Source organism: Bos indicus x Bos taurus, chromosome 5 (assembly GCF_003369695.1).
Source record: "Bos indicus x Bos taurus breed Angus x Brahman F1 hybrid chromosome 5, Bos_hybrid_MaternalHap_v2.0, whole genome shotgun sequence".
Taxonomy (NCBI): domain Eukaryota; kingdom Metazoa; phylum Chordata; class Mammalia; order Artiodactyla; family Bovidae; genus Bos; species Bos indicus x Bos taurus.
In genome coordinates, this window is record NC_040080.1 from 109,015,534 (window position 1) to 109,029,325 (window position 13,792).

Sequence of the window (13,792 nt, forward strand, 5' to 3'; positions counted from 1 at the left end):
ACAGACTAGTGGTGTGGAAATAAAGTTTCTGGACTGGTGAGACTTCATAGGCAATGGACACTGGAGTTGGCCCCTGAATTTCAGTGAAAAGAGAATTCTGGGTGATAGCAGGCAATCAAGAAAGGCAGAAGTGCAATACAATCTATTGGTTTAAAAAAGGAAATTTAGAATGTAGATTTGATTCTGATTGAGAGTGGTGATGACACTTAGAGCTTTACCTACATAATCTTACTTGATTTTTACAACACCACCGATTGTTCAAACCTATTTTAGTCCTCACTTTGGAGAGAAAGAAAACTGAGGCTCAGAGAGGCTAACTCAAAGTTTTATTAGTCAGGAAATTAGAAGCATGGGGATTTGAAATTGGGTCTGTTTGATACCGGTCTTCCCAGGTGGCACTAGTGGTAAAAACTTGCCTGCCAATGCAGGAGACATAAGTGATATGGATTTCATTCCTGGGTTGGGAAGATCCCCTGGAGGAAGGCATGGCAACCCACTCCAGTATACTTGTCTGGAGAATCCCCATGGACAGAGCAGCCTGGCGGGCTACAGTCCATAGGGTCTGAAAGAGTCAGAGATGTCTGAAGCGACTTAGCTTGCTCTCACTCTGTTTGACCGAGAGCCCTTGTACTGAGTCAATCATTTAATGATAATATAATTCCAAGAAATATCCAGTTCCTTGAATTTAATCAGTTCAGTCAAATCAACATTTTTTGTATGACTGGAGTTGCCAGTGCTGCCCAAGACACTAAAATTATTTTGCTGATTATGTGCCCTTTTGATAATTAAAGCAAACTGCTGCTGCTGCTGCTGCTAAGTCACTTCAGTCATGTCTGACTCTGTGCAACCCCATGGACAGCAGCCCACCAGGCTTCCCCGTCCCTGGGATTCTCCAGGCAAGAACACTGGAGTGGGTTGCCATTTCCTCCTCCAATGCATGAAAGTGAAAAGTGAAAGTGAAGTTGCTCAGTCGTGCCAGACTCTTAGCGACCCCATGGACTGCAGCCTAGCAGGCCTCTCCATCCATGGAATTTTTTAGGCAAGAGTACTGGAGTGGGGTGCCATTTTCTGCCTCTGTTATGAAGTGTTAATATTTATGTTCCTTTCATTTATTTATGTGTGGTGGATGTCAAGTACAAAGCAGATAAATTGAAGGAATTAATAAATGCCCACAATTTATCATGGAATAGTAAAGTCTTAATTCTGTGTTTATACAGCTTCCTAATCAACAAGCTACCAAACTGTGACTTGATCACAGTCATTCAGTTATCTGTCTACATTTCCAGCTAAGAAATTGTATTCTGGAATAATAATTCACTGTCAGTATGTTGAAAATAAAGTTTTACTGAGGTCATTCTCTGTCTTAGTGGTGGTCAACCATTCATTCCTTATTTAATTATTGGACTGAAGAATGTACTAATAACACAAAACTGGTCACATGACCTGGATTTAGAAATGATCAACATTTAAAAAGTGGAATTTAATAGAGAACAAGGTGAAAGATAATCTTCTCAGAGAAGAAATATTAGTCGGCAAATTTTGAGAATAAGGGTGTACTATATCAGAGTTTCTCAAACTTGTTCACATAATGACACAAAGAGAAAATCATGGTATTTCTCTGTCACACTAATGCAGGCAGGGGAGGATGCTCAAGCCTGGAACTGAGCAACCTCAGGAGCCTAGGAAGTCGGGACTTTGAGGAGTCACCCTGAAGCTGAGAGACTGGTGTTGCAGCGTGCTTGTAACCTATTTGCAGCACACTAGTTGAGATGCCGTGCCCTAGTTAGCTCAGAATGATTCATGGTATGACCAAGAAGAGCAGGACATTTTTATCTCTCTTATGTTCAGCTTGATTGCAAAATAAAAGAATTGTACTATGTCAATGATCCCTTAGTGTTGACTGCACTTTGAAAAACACCAGGGGAGCTTTAGAAAAATACTAATTTGGCATCCTTAAACTAATTAAACCAAGAGGGCTAGAAGTAAGGCCTAAATATTAGTATTTTTTAAAGCACCCTAGAGAATTCTAATGTTGGAAGATTCTACTCTGCTGGATGATTGCTAGGGCCCTTTGTGTCTCTAACCATCTGAAACTTTGTTTGGAGATAGTCTATAGCAAGCTAAGTTTGGAGGCCAATGAATAATGGATGCTTTAAAGGGACAATCAAGGAAAGAGATATGGATAAAAGATACCATAGAAGAATGATACTTAGGAAGATCCCCTTGTAGACTTGAAATGGCCAGGAAACTTCCCTTTCTCCTTGTGACAAAATCGAGTGGAAGGATCAGTCTCAGACTTTGAGATGAGGTGAGACACAAAGATAAACGTGGGTGCAAATGTAGGTAAGAGTACAAAGAAAGGGATTTCAGTATAAAGCTTCTGTGAGTGAGTGAGCAAGCAGTGGAGAAAGACCTTAAACAGATTAGAGGAAAGTTTGTGGAAGTGCTGTGAAAGGAGACAAGTGGGAGATGAGGAGGGGCAGGCAGCACAGGGAGCACTGCTGAGGTGGAGAATGGCCCACTTGAAAATGCATCAGTTGTGTGATGTACTCCAACACCACATATCCACTCAGGCTGTAGGAGACAAAATGGACAATTGGATTAAAAAATATTTACTGAATGAATCAAATAAAAATGTATTAGGAAAATAGGATGAGAATAGCAAGAGAATGGAAGATGTAATAGATCATGGATTCCTGATTAGGTATGGAGAGAATGGAAATAAAAGTTAACTTATAAAGCAGGAGAAAACTGGGCCAGATGATTCCTATTTTTAATATGTCCAGGAAAAAATACAGTGAATCATAACAAACTGTGGAATATTGTTAAAGAGTTGGGAATACCATATCATCTTACCTGCCTCCTTAGAAACCTATATGCAGGTCAAGAAGAACAGTTAGAACCAGACATGGAACAACAGACTGGTTCAAAATGGGGAAAGGAGTACATCAAGGCTGTATATTGTCACCCTGCTTATTTAACTTATATGCAGAGTACATCATGTGAATTATCTGGGCTGGATGAAGCACAAGCTGGAATCAAGATTGCTGGGAGAAATATCCGTAACTTCAGATATGCTGATGATACCACTGTAATGGCAGAAGAGGAGCTACAGAGCCTCATGATGAAAGTGAAAGAGGAGAGTGAAAAAGCTGGCTTAAAACTCAACATTCCAAAAACAAAGATCATGGCATCTGGTTCCATCACTTCTTGGCAAATAGAAGGGGGAAAAGTGGAAATAGTGACAGATTCCATTTTCTTGTTCTCTGAAATCACTGAAGATGGTGACTGCAGCCATGAAAATTAAAAGTTGCCTGCTCCTTGGAAGAAAAGCTATGACAAACCTAGACAGTGTATTAGAAAAGTAGAGACTTGACTTTGCCAACAAAAGCCCATATAGTCAAGCTATGGCTTTTCCAATAGTCATCTATGGATGTAAGAGCTGGACCATAAAGAAGGCTGAGTGCCAAAGAATTGATGCTTTTGAACTGTGGTGTTGGAGCAGACTCTTGAGATCCCTTTGGACAGCAAGGAGATCAAACCAGTCCATCCTAAAGGAAATGAACCCTGAATATTCTTTGAAAGGACTGGTTCTGAAGCTGAAGCTCCACTGCTCTGGCCACCTGATGCGAAGAGCCAACTCATTGGAAAAGACCGTGAGGCTGGGAAGGATTGAGGGCAAGAGGAGAAAGTAGCAACAGAGGACAAGATGGTTGGATGGCTTTGCAGTCAATGGACATGAGTTTGAGCAAACTCAGGGAGATAGTGAAGGACGGGGAAGCCTGGCGTGCTGCAGTTCATGCAGGTCACAAAGCGTTGGACACGACTTGGGGACTGAACACCAACAAGTTAGATTATGAGAATGAAAATGAGGGATGTTTGTTCTGGGAAATCCCTTCTAGTTTACGAGGCATTGTGCGTCCCCGTGTGCATGTGTGCTCTGTTGCGAAGTTGTGTCTGACTCTTTTTGACCCAGAGAGTCACAAAGCCTGGACTCCAGCCAGGCTCCTCTGTCCATGGGACTCTCCAGGCAAGAATACTAGCATGGATTGTCATTTCCTTCTCCAGGGGATCTTCCCAACCCAGTGATTAACCCCCGCCTCCTGCATTGCACACAGATTCTTTCCCGCTGAGCCCTAGGGAAGCCCCCCGTGCGGCAGGGACACCACTGTAATAATGAAAGGATAATGAAAGTTGCTCAGTCATGTCTGACTCTTTGCAACCCCATGGACTATACAGTCCATGGAATTCTCTAGGCCAGAATACTGGAGTGGGTAGCCTTTCCATTCTCACTTCTGGCCTAACTGGTATTCTTCAAAGCCGAACTGATTTCCTGGGTAAGCAGTCTGAGAGAATTAACAAGAATCATGTCTTGTTTTCTTCTTCCCTCTCTTCATTAGTCTCTGGAACCGCCTGCCTCCAGTGAGCCTCCATTCTAAACTGGCTTTTGCCAAGCTGAAAACTTTGTAGCTTCTCTCAGCCCAATCATCTATTGCCAAAGCCTTTAATTTAAAGAAGTAAAGTCAACTAATTTGCTCACATATCTAATCTGTGTTCTTTAATATGGATGTATTTTAATATTCTCTCTCTCCTACATGATTAATTTATACCATTCTGTTACATCTCCAACATTCAAAGCACCCTTCCTCAATTTACTCTCAGCTGATAACCTTTCTTCTTAAGTCCCTGGAGACTTGCACCACCTCCCACCACCACAGTTACCAAAATAGGTATTCAGTACTCTGCCTTCCATGTGTTATCAAAGATGGGATCCTCTTCCTCTCTAAAGCTAGTCTTTTTTCTAATAGATTCTATCTCCTCTCATCTACTGCAGAAATTTGCCTCTTTTCATTCTACATCATCAGTTTTTTATCATCTGCCTAGAGCCTTTCCCTCCGCAAAATGTGTTCTTATTTCTCTCCTTTCTCTCTTTTTGCCAGCCAGTGTGCCATTTCTTTAATTCCCTTTGCAGCAATATGTTTTGCTGCACAGTTTCCAATTTCTCTCCTCCCATTTTATCTTAAGCTTCCTTTAATCAGCTTTTCTTGCAACCCTCCACTGAAGCCAACCTCTGCTTTGTTATTAATAACTCCAAGAGCCAATCTTCACCTTACTTGATCTCAGCATCTGATACAGATGACCACTCTCACTTCTTGGATTCAGGTTGATCAGTGGTCTTTCACACACATCATTGTTTTGGTCTTCCCTCTGCTTTGCTGATTAATTCTGCTCATTCTCCTTTGCTGGTCTACCAAGATGCTTATAAATAGAGTGCACTAGGGCTTTGGCTCTGACCTCTTTTCTTTTCTATTTGCATTCATTCCAGTCTTTTGGTTTTCATCTGTATGCTTATTTGGTATCCAGATTTGTATATTCAGCTGCCTTGTAAATCCCTATTTAGATACCTAGCAGAAACCTCAAGCTCACCATGTGCAAAACTGAACAACTGAATTGTCCCCAAACCTGCTTCTCTGGCAGTTTTCTTCATCTCAGTTGGTAGCTATTTCATTCTTCCATGGATAAGACCAAAAAAAAAAAAAAAAGCACACACAAAGAAAATGTTAGTTGCTCAGTTGTCCAACTCTTTCCAACCATGTGGACTGTAGCCTGCCAGGCAGGCTTCTCTGTCCATGGAATTCTCTAGGCAAGAATACTTGAGTGGGTAGCCATTCCTTTCTCCAAATATCTTCCCAGCCAAGGAATCAAACCTGTGTCTCGTGTGTTGCAGGCAGATTCATTACCATCTGAACCATCAGGGAAGGCCCTCCCATGGATCAGACCAAACACTTGAGAAATTGCTCAGGTCAAAAGACTTGAAGTTGTGGATTCTTTTCTTTCACAACCCACAACTGATCCATTAGGAAAATCTGAGCACTTTAATAATATTAAAATAAATAGTTCATTAGATAGCCCATCATCTAGAGATTCTTAGATGTATGAAATCAATCATTCAATCAATCAGGGTTTGTTTTTTTTTTTCTTTTTTTATATTTCTGTACTAAATTAAAATCAGTGGTGGATAAGCAATGCCAACATATAATTTTGAGTTGTAGTGTGGTTTTGCCATTAGATAAACCTGAAAGTAAGTGACTCTGTCACATACCTGCTAGGTGACCTTAGACAAGTTATAATTTTTCTAAGATTCAGATTCTTTATATATAAGTGAGAAATAAAATACTTCCTTTAACAGGTTTTGAAAAAGGCAACACTATGACTGACATATAATATCATTCAATAAATGGAAACTACTGAGCCATTGTTCTTGCTCTTAAAAGAAAATAAAACCATACAGTGATTGGCTTTAGCTTTCAAGGAAAATTCTTGGAAAAAATAAAATTAAGAAGAAAATAATGTACTTGCTACCTTGGCAACTGTGGCAGTAGAGAATTTAAAGAGTTAGAAATAAGATATTCTAAAGTTTGGAAATCTACTCCAGAGTTTTGCATAATAATGCCCTTGTTCCTGTAATCTTGCAGTCTTTCTAATTTAACATGGGATTATGAGTGTCATGTACATCCATATAAATTAACGTTTTTTTAAATCATCTCATTATTCCAAGCAAACCATGGTAATAATGCTATCATGAAGTTCTTTGTATAGAATTGGTTACCATCATGACTTCTCTAATCCTATCAGTTAAATCTGTTTCTCCTGGGATGATATAATCAAGATGTTTAGTATAAAATAAACTTATATGCAGAGTACATCATGAGAAATGCTGGGCTGGATGAAGCACAAGCTGGAATCAAGATTGCCGGGAGAAATATCAATAACCTCAGATATGCAGATGACACCACCCTTATGGCAGAAAGTGAAGAGGAACTAAAGAGCCTCTTGATGAAAGTGAAAGAGGAGAGTGAAAAAGTTGGCTTAAAGCTCAACATTCAGAAAACTAAGATTGTGGCATCTGGTCCCATCACTTCATGGCAAATAGATGGAGAAAGAGTGGAAACAGTAGCTGACTTTATTTTTCTGGGCTCCAAAATCACTGCAGATGGTGATTGCAGCCATGAAATTAAAAGACGCTTACTCCTTGGGAGGAAAGTTATGACCAACCTAGATAGCATATTGAAAAGCAGAGATATTACTTTGCCAACAAAGGTCCATCTAGTCAAGGCTATGGCTTTTCCAGTGGTCATATATGGACGTGAAAGTTGGACTATAAACAAAGGTGAGTGCAGAAGAATTGATGCTTTTGAACTGTGGTGTTGGAGAAGACTCTTGAGAGTCCCTTGGACTGCAAGGAGATCCAACCTGTCCATCCTAAAGGAGATCAGTCCTGGGTGTTCATTGGAAGAACTGATGTTGAAGCTGAAACTCCAATACTATGGCCACCTGATGTGAAGAACTGACTCACTGAAAAGACCCTGATGCTGGGAAAGATTGAGGGAAGGAGGAGAAGGGGATGACAGAAGATGAGATGGTTGGATGGCATCACCGACTCGATGGACATGGGTTTGGGTGGACTCTGGGAGTTGTCCACCAGAGACAACCAAAAAGTCAGACATGACTGAATGACTGAACTGAACTGAAATGTAAAGTGAACTGCATAAAAAAGCATTAGAATATCTGTCTTGTTTGCTTGGAGTATATGTTTATTTTCTTTAATATGATATTTCTCTCAAAGCTCTGTGAATATGTGGATGGAGATGAATTTATGTGTACATTTGGGTGAGTGCATTCATATAAGTGTATAAAGTGAGGTGTCTCAACATATATTTTTAAATATATTTTCTAAACCACTATACAGCATTATTTAATAAAAACAATATAAGTTGATAGAATATCTATATTTGTCCATTTTTATTTCTGTTCATTCATTCAGCAAAGACTTCCCTATTATATACCAAACAGTGCACTCAGCCCAAAGTTGGAACATTAAACATACCACATACTAGCTGTAAGAATCTGAGAATGAGGAAACAGATTTCTAAATGGTCCAGACTAGTCAACAAGTCAAAATGAGATAATATTAAAATGTAGTCTTTGAAAAGAGAGAAGCAAACCAATCAAAGGAGAATGTTTCAGTCATTACCCAAGTATTTATTGCATACCTGTTCTGTGGCATGGGCTTCCCAGGTGGCTCAGTGGTGTAAAGAATCCACCTGCCAATGCAGGAGATCTGAGTTTGATCTCTGGGTTGTGAAGGTCCCCTGGAGAAGGAAATGAGAACCCACTCCAATATTCTTGCCAGGGAAATCCTGTGAACAGAGGAGCCTGGCGGGCTACAGTCCATGGGGTCACAGAGTCGGACACGACTTGGTGGCTAAACAACAACTCTATGCCTGCATGGCGCTGGCTCTTGTTAGGGACAGACTAGAAGATAAGTTCCATATAGGTCACAACTTTTGCACACTAAGGAAGATTCTTTTGTCTCAGACTTTAACAAGGCATTATATTTCCTGATTAAAAAAGACTAAAATTCAGATCCTTTATGAGCAACTGAGAATTCTCTGAATCTTGATGCAATAACTTCAGTGTATAGTATCTGAGAACATATATGGAAACTGGGCAGTGAAGAAGAGAACACAAATTTGTCCAGAGTGAAAGTATTTGTTTGATCATGAGTAGATAAGAATTTTACCAATTTTTTAAGAAAAAGTGAAATTTAGTGCAAAAACTGTACTATATAGTACAGCATGTGGGGCATATCCAATTTCAGGTTCAGCATATAATACTATATATGGGTTATCATGCCATAGAATGGACCCACAGCTTCTCAGCTAACTGTTTTTATGTGTATAAAGTCAGAGCTCTGAAATCTTTTAAAGTACTATAATAAAAACTTGAGCTATTTGAGCATCTGATATCCAGAGTGGTAGATTAGGAAATAACATCCTGTTATAAAACTTTATGTGATTTTTATAAAATCAAATTGATGATATATATTTCAGAATATAAGCAACGTATTGTAACGAAATTACGGACTTGTAAAATTTAGAATTCTAATCAGCTAATATTTTTCTCTGTTATAAGACAAAACAAAATTGAATCCTGAATTTCAGACAATTAATATTTGTAATTTAAGAATTAAAGTATTCATAGTCTATCATCATAATACAGGTAAACATTTGTGGAAGATGTGGTTCAGTTAAAGAGAAACTAAAGTGAAAGAGAACAAAAAATATAAAAAGATAATATTTAAAAATTTTCTAATTTGAATTTTGAAGACAATATACTTGCATATATGTGTGTCTATAATTCACATATATGCATATATATGCACATATATGTACAGACATATATAAAACATTATGAGATAATGTAAGAAAATGCAACATACTATTATCAAGATATGGATTAAAGCCAAATTTAATATTTTTGTTTTGTTATAAATGGAAGGTTGTAAAATTTTATTTCAATATGCCCATTTTTTTTTCTTGGTCTACATGGTCACAAATCTTGAAGGATACCAAGGATTGTCTTGATTTATTTGGGACAACTTCAATGAATGAATGATTAATTAGCTAAAAAACAGTCTTAAACTTGTCAAAATGTCTCTGAGACATTAGAAACTTTTTTTTTAATTGAAATACTTTAATCAAGTTCTCATTGCTAGACTTGATGACACCTGTTGGATCAATCATGTCTTTGACATGCTACTAAATGAGTATTTCCTCTCAGTTCACCTGTCTTTCATTTCTGTCATAACTATAATGGGTATCTGACACATCATCTCTCTTCAATAAAGATTTGTTGAATTAATGAATAAGTGAATGAATGAACAACGTGCTGTGAGTGTCAGAAAATAGAAAACTCAGAAGCAGGATGTGACGTAATCTAAGAGTTTTGGCTATATGTATAGGGTCATCTTTGCTGCATCCTGAAAAGCTCATGATATAAAGACAATACAGATATGGATAGTGATGCATAATTATGAATATATATTTAGATAAATAAATAGATGTTTGATAGATAGATAGCAATATATGCTTAACTGTCTTCCATATGCCATCCATATGGATTCACTAGGATGTATTTCCCATCTGGGCTGTAAATTTCACTCCATCTGGCATGACTTCTAACTGAATGCTTGGCTACAAAATTCTTTGTTACCTTATAATGCTACGATGAAAACTGTATTGATACCTCTCCTCTCTCCTTTCCTCCTCCACCTCCTCCTCATCTTACTCCTCTTCCTTCTTCTGCTCTCTCTCTCCTATTCTTCATCCAGTATGGCATTTATTGGAAACTAACAGCAAATGAACAGCCCTTTTCATTGTACTCCTTTAACTCTGCAAATTCTTATTTTAGCAAATGTTTGAGTGTGTTATCCAATGCCTATAAGTGAATGAAAGACAAATTATATTGAATTGTTTGTCTTGAAGCAGGATATGTTATTTGTTGGAAAAAAATGTGTTGAGGGATGAAAAATGTTTGTGCTTAATCTTCCTGACAGGATATGAAATGGTAGCTTTAAACTATTCTCGAACTTTTTATAAAACCAAACTGATAACCTATATTTCAGAAGACTTAAGGGTAATTATTCCCAGAGGCAGAAAGATGTATTATATGATTTCTGGGAATCATCTCTGTAAGTCTATTAAAAACAAGTGTCTGGCTTGAAGAATTTTATTTTACTCATTTAAAAAAATGTAATTTATTTATCCTTTTTTATTTTCAGTTTGTTTTTTTCTGTAAAAATTCAAGCACTTGAGATTGCTGGCATTAAGCCGTCTGGAGTTAATATTGTTAATTTACTTCTCTTTGTGGAAGATAGATCTCGAGAGATTTAAGGGAATGATCTGTGTGTAGTAATTGAAACAGACATATTTACCCATCCTGTGGTTAATATTGCCTGGAAACTGATGATTGCTACCATTAGTGTATTAAATTTTATATTACAGAACAATAATGTACTCTTTAAACTTTTGAGTTAATACTTAACATAGTCTTAATTTAATTCAAAAACAGTCAAGCTAAGTATGGAATTTCTTGACAAGCCACAATCATCCTGGAAAGCTATTTGGAAAAGTAATTAACTATAAGTAAGAGAATATGTCTCTACATTTCTTATATTTTTAAAAGACAAGTATGTTCTAATTTCACTGGATTTCATAGGAAAAGGGTGTTGACTAAGTCTCTTTACTAATTTCACATGAGCAAATGTTTCTATAAAAAAAAAAAAAAAAAAAAAAACACCTAGCAGGGTCACTTCTTATGCCCCGCAATATTTTCAGCCATGCTTTCCCAGTCATTCTACTTCTATGCCATCTTGTGCCTTTTCACATATATATTCTTCTCTTCATCTCTTTTGAGACATTTTCCCACTCAGAACTCTTGGGGAGCAGGAGTTACATGACCCCATGCTTAACAGTAAATATGATCCCAACATTTATCTTTAAAAGGGAAGAACCAAAAAAAAAATATATATATATATATATATATACACACCACTGATTACCACAACTAGTATGTGTGTATAGTTATTTGAGCATCAATGGAACAAATCCCACGTGGGCTAAGAAATCAGAAGGGGAAAAGCAGTTAATTTGAGGAATGAAATAATATGGCTACTTAACATAGAAATGGAAAAGGAAAACATGACTTTTCAAGTAAACTTGCAGTAGTAATTAGAGTTATAGTTAAGGAGACTAAAAGTAATCTTAGCAAATAATATTTATACCAGAAAAAAAATTTTTTTTAATAATCATTTGGGCTAAAAAAAAAAAAGATGGGAACATATCGAAGGGAAACAGGATCCAGCCTGAAGGATTTCCCAGTGACCAATGCTAGGACAATTTAAGCATCAAATAAATTGTATTATAATCCAAAGTATGAAATAAACATACCTGAGTTCATGCCTACATAAATAAATAATTGAAAAAATAATCGAAGGAGAGATGCAAGGCTTCTGTATAGAAGAATTCCATATAATATACATACATACTCTCCCCTCAGGGAGGTAAAGCTTAATTTCATCTCTCCATATTTCTTCTTTGAGAGTGTGCAACTTCCAAAGAATAGAGTGAACAACTTCCAACGAATAGGGTATGGAAACAGAAAGAGAGTAATTTTATAGTTGAAAAACCTGACAAATACTTCTTTAACCAAATGACTAAAGTTAACATCGCTAGTAAAATGTGGATATCGTTCATGCCTAATATGATGTGGTGAGGTCACTTCACTACTATTAATATGATGTGATGAGACAGACACTTCACCCCTCTAGTATTCTCCAAAACCCATGCTAAGTCGCTTCAGTCGTGTCCGACTCTGTGTGACCCCACAGACGGCAGCCCACCAGGCTCCCCCGTCCCTGGGATTCTCCAGGCAAGAACACTGGAGTGGGTTGCCATTTCAACCTAGTCTAATCTTGAGGAAAACATCAGACCAAGCATTGGGAGATACCCTACATGATACTTGACCAGAAATTCTTTCTAGTCTTCAAGATCCTGAAAAATATGGAAAAGCTTAGAAGCTGTCACAGACCAGAGGAAACTATGGAAAAAAACAAAAACCGAAATAACTGTGGTACCCGCCACTGGCACGTAGATCAGAAAAGGGACACTATTGGAAAGACTAGTGAAATCCAAGCGAAGTCTGAAGTTTCATTAATAGTAATGTTCTGTATTGGTTACTTAGTTTTAAAAAATGTACCATAGTAATGTAAGATGTTGACAATTAGAGAAATTGGGTGAGGGACACATTTGCAACTTTTCTATAAATCTAAAATTATCCCCCAATTAAGCATTAATTTAACACATTATCTTCTGCTTTGTTTAGTCGCTTGGTAAGTAAACAGTTACCTACTTACATAACTTGCCAGAATATAGGAATTCTAGGAATTAAGAATTTCTTTCTATTTTCTACTATTTGATATTATGAATTAGAATCATAACTAGAAATTCAAAAGTAAAAAGGAATAGTAATTTAAGTTTTGAGAGCTCATCACCAGCATATTACTTTTATAGTCTTCAAGTTCAGAACAGTTAGTTCCTGGTGGTTGGTTGTGAATAACTATGTCATCTTAGATACATTCCCAAAGACACATTTTTTGGTTCCTTTTAATCTCTGTCCTCCTGAAGTCTCCACTTTTGAACCATGTGTAAATGGAATGTTTATTTTTACCTCTGAAAAGTGTAAAGTCATCTGAATATGATCCTTTAGACAGACTGAGCAATTTGTGTAAAAAGACATAGAAAAATGGACATGCATCACAACACAGTCTAAATATTTATAATCAATATTTTGAGAGTTTGGGTCAAAATTTTCATGTATCTAAAGTATGTTTTATTAATTATTTTCTACATGTTTGAGATAAAGTTGTAATTATTTAGAATAAATGTATGGTACTTTATAAAGCATTTATTATGATATCATTTTTTTAATTAAGGTGAGGGAAATAAGAAAGCAATGATACATTCATATTCATGATGTTATTTAAAAGCAGAAATTAAAAATAATTGATACATTTTATTTGATAATATGCCTAGATTATATAGCATTACTGAATTATATGCCTTGCCCCAGAAAGTTTTAGCCAGCTGCAATATGATTTGATCTATACAATTTATACAATTTAAAAAGAACTGTTTTTTTTTTAAAGGCTTTAAAATTTAAAATCATGTTGAAAATACATGAGTAACAAAGAGATTTAGAAAGGTACAGAAATAATCGTGATGAAATTATGTTTTGTTACTAGATATATCTTTAAATGGTGTAGGAAACACGCTTCAGGTTAGTCAGGAGAGGTCCTCAGAATTACACCGTGCATGTTTCCCTGAATTGAAACTGTATGTTATTGGTTAACCAGGATATTTAGCATAATCACTCTGCTAGACTGTGGTGG

At 36.9% G+C, this 13,792-nt stretch overlaps 1 protein-coding gene across 21 annotated transcripts in view; it reads left to right on the forward strand.

Moving 5' to 3' along the window:
• The window catches only part of PPFIA2 (PTPRF interacting protein alpha 2), a 507,997-nt gene that overhangs the window by 154,007 nt on the left and 340,198 nt on the right, over window positions 1-13,792 (forward strand). The gene's annotated exons all lie outside the window — the stretch shown is intronic.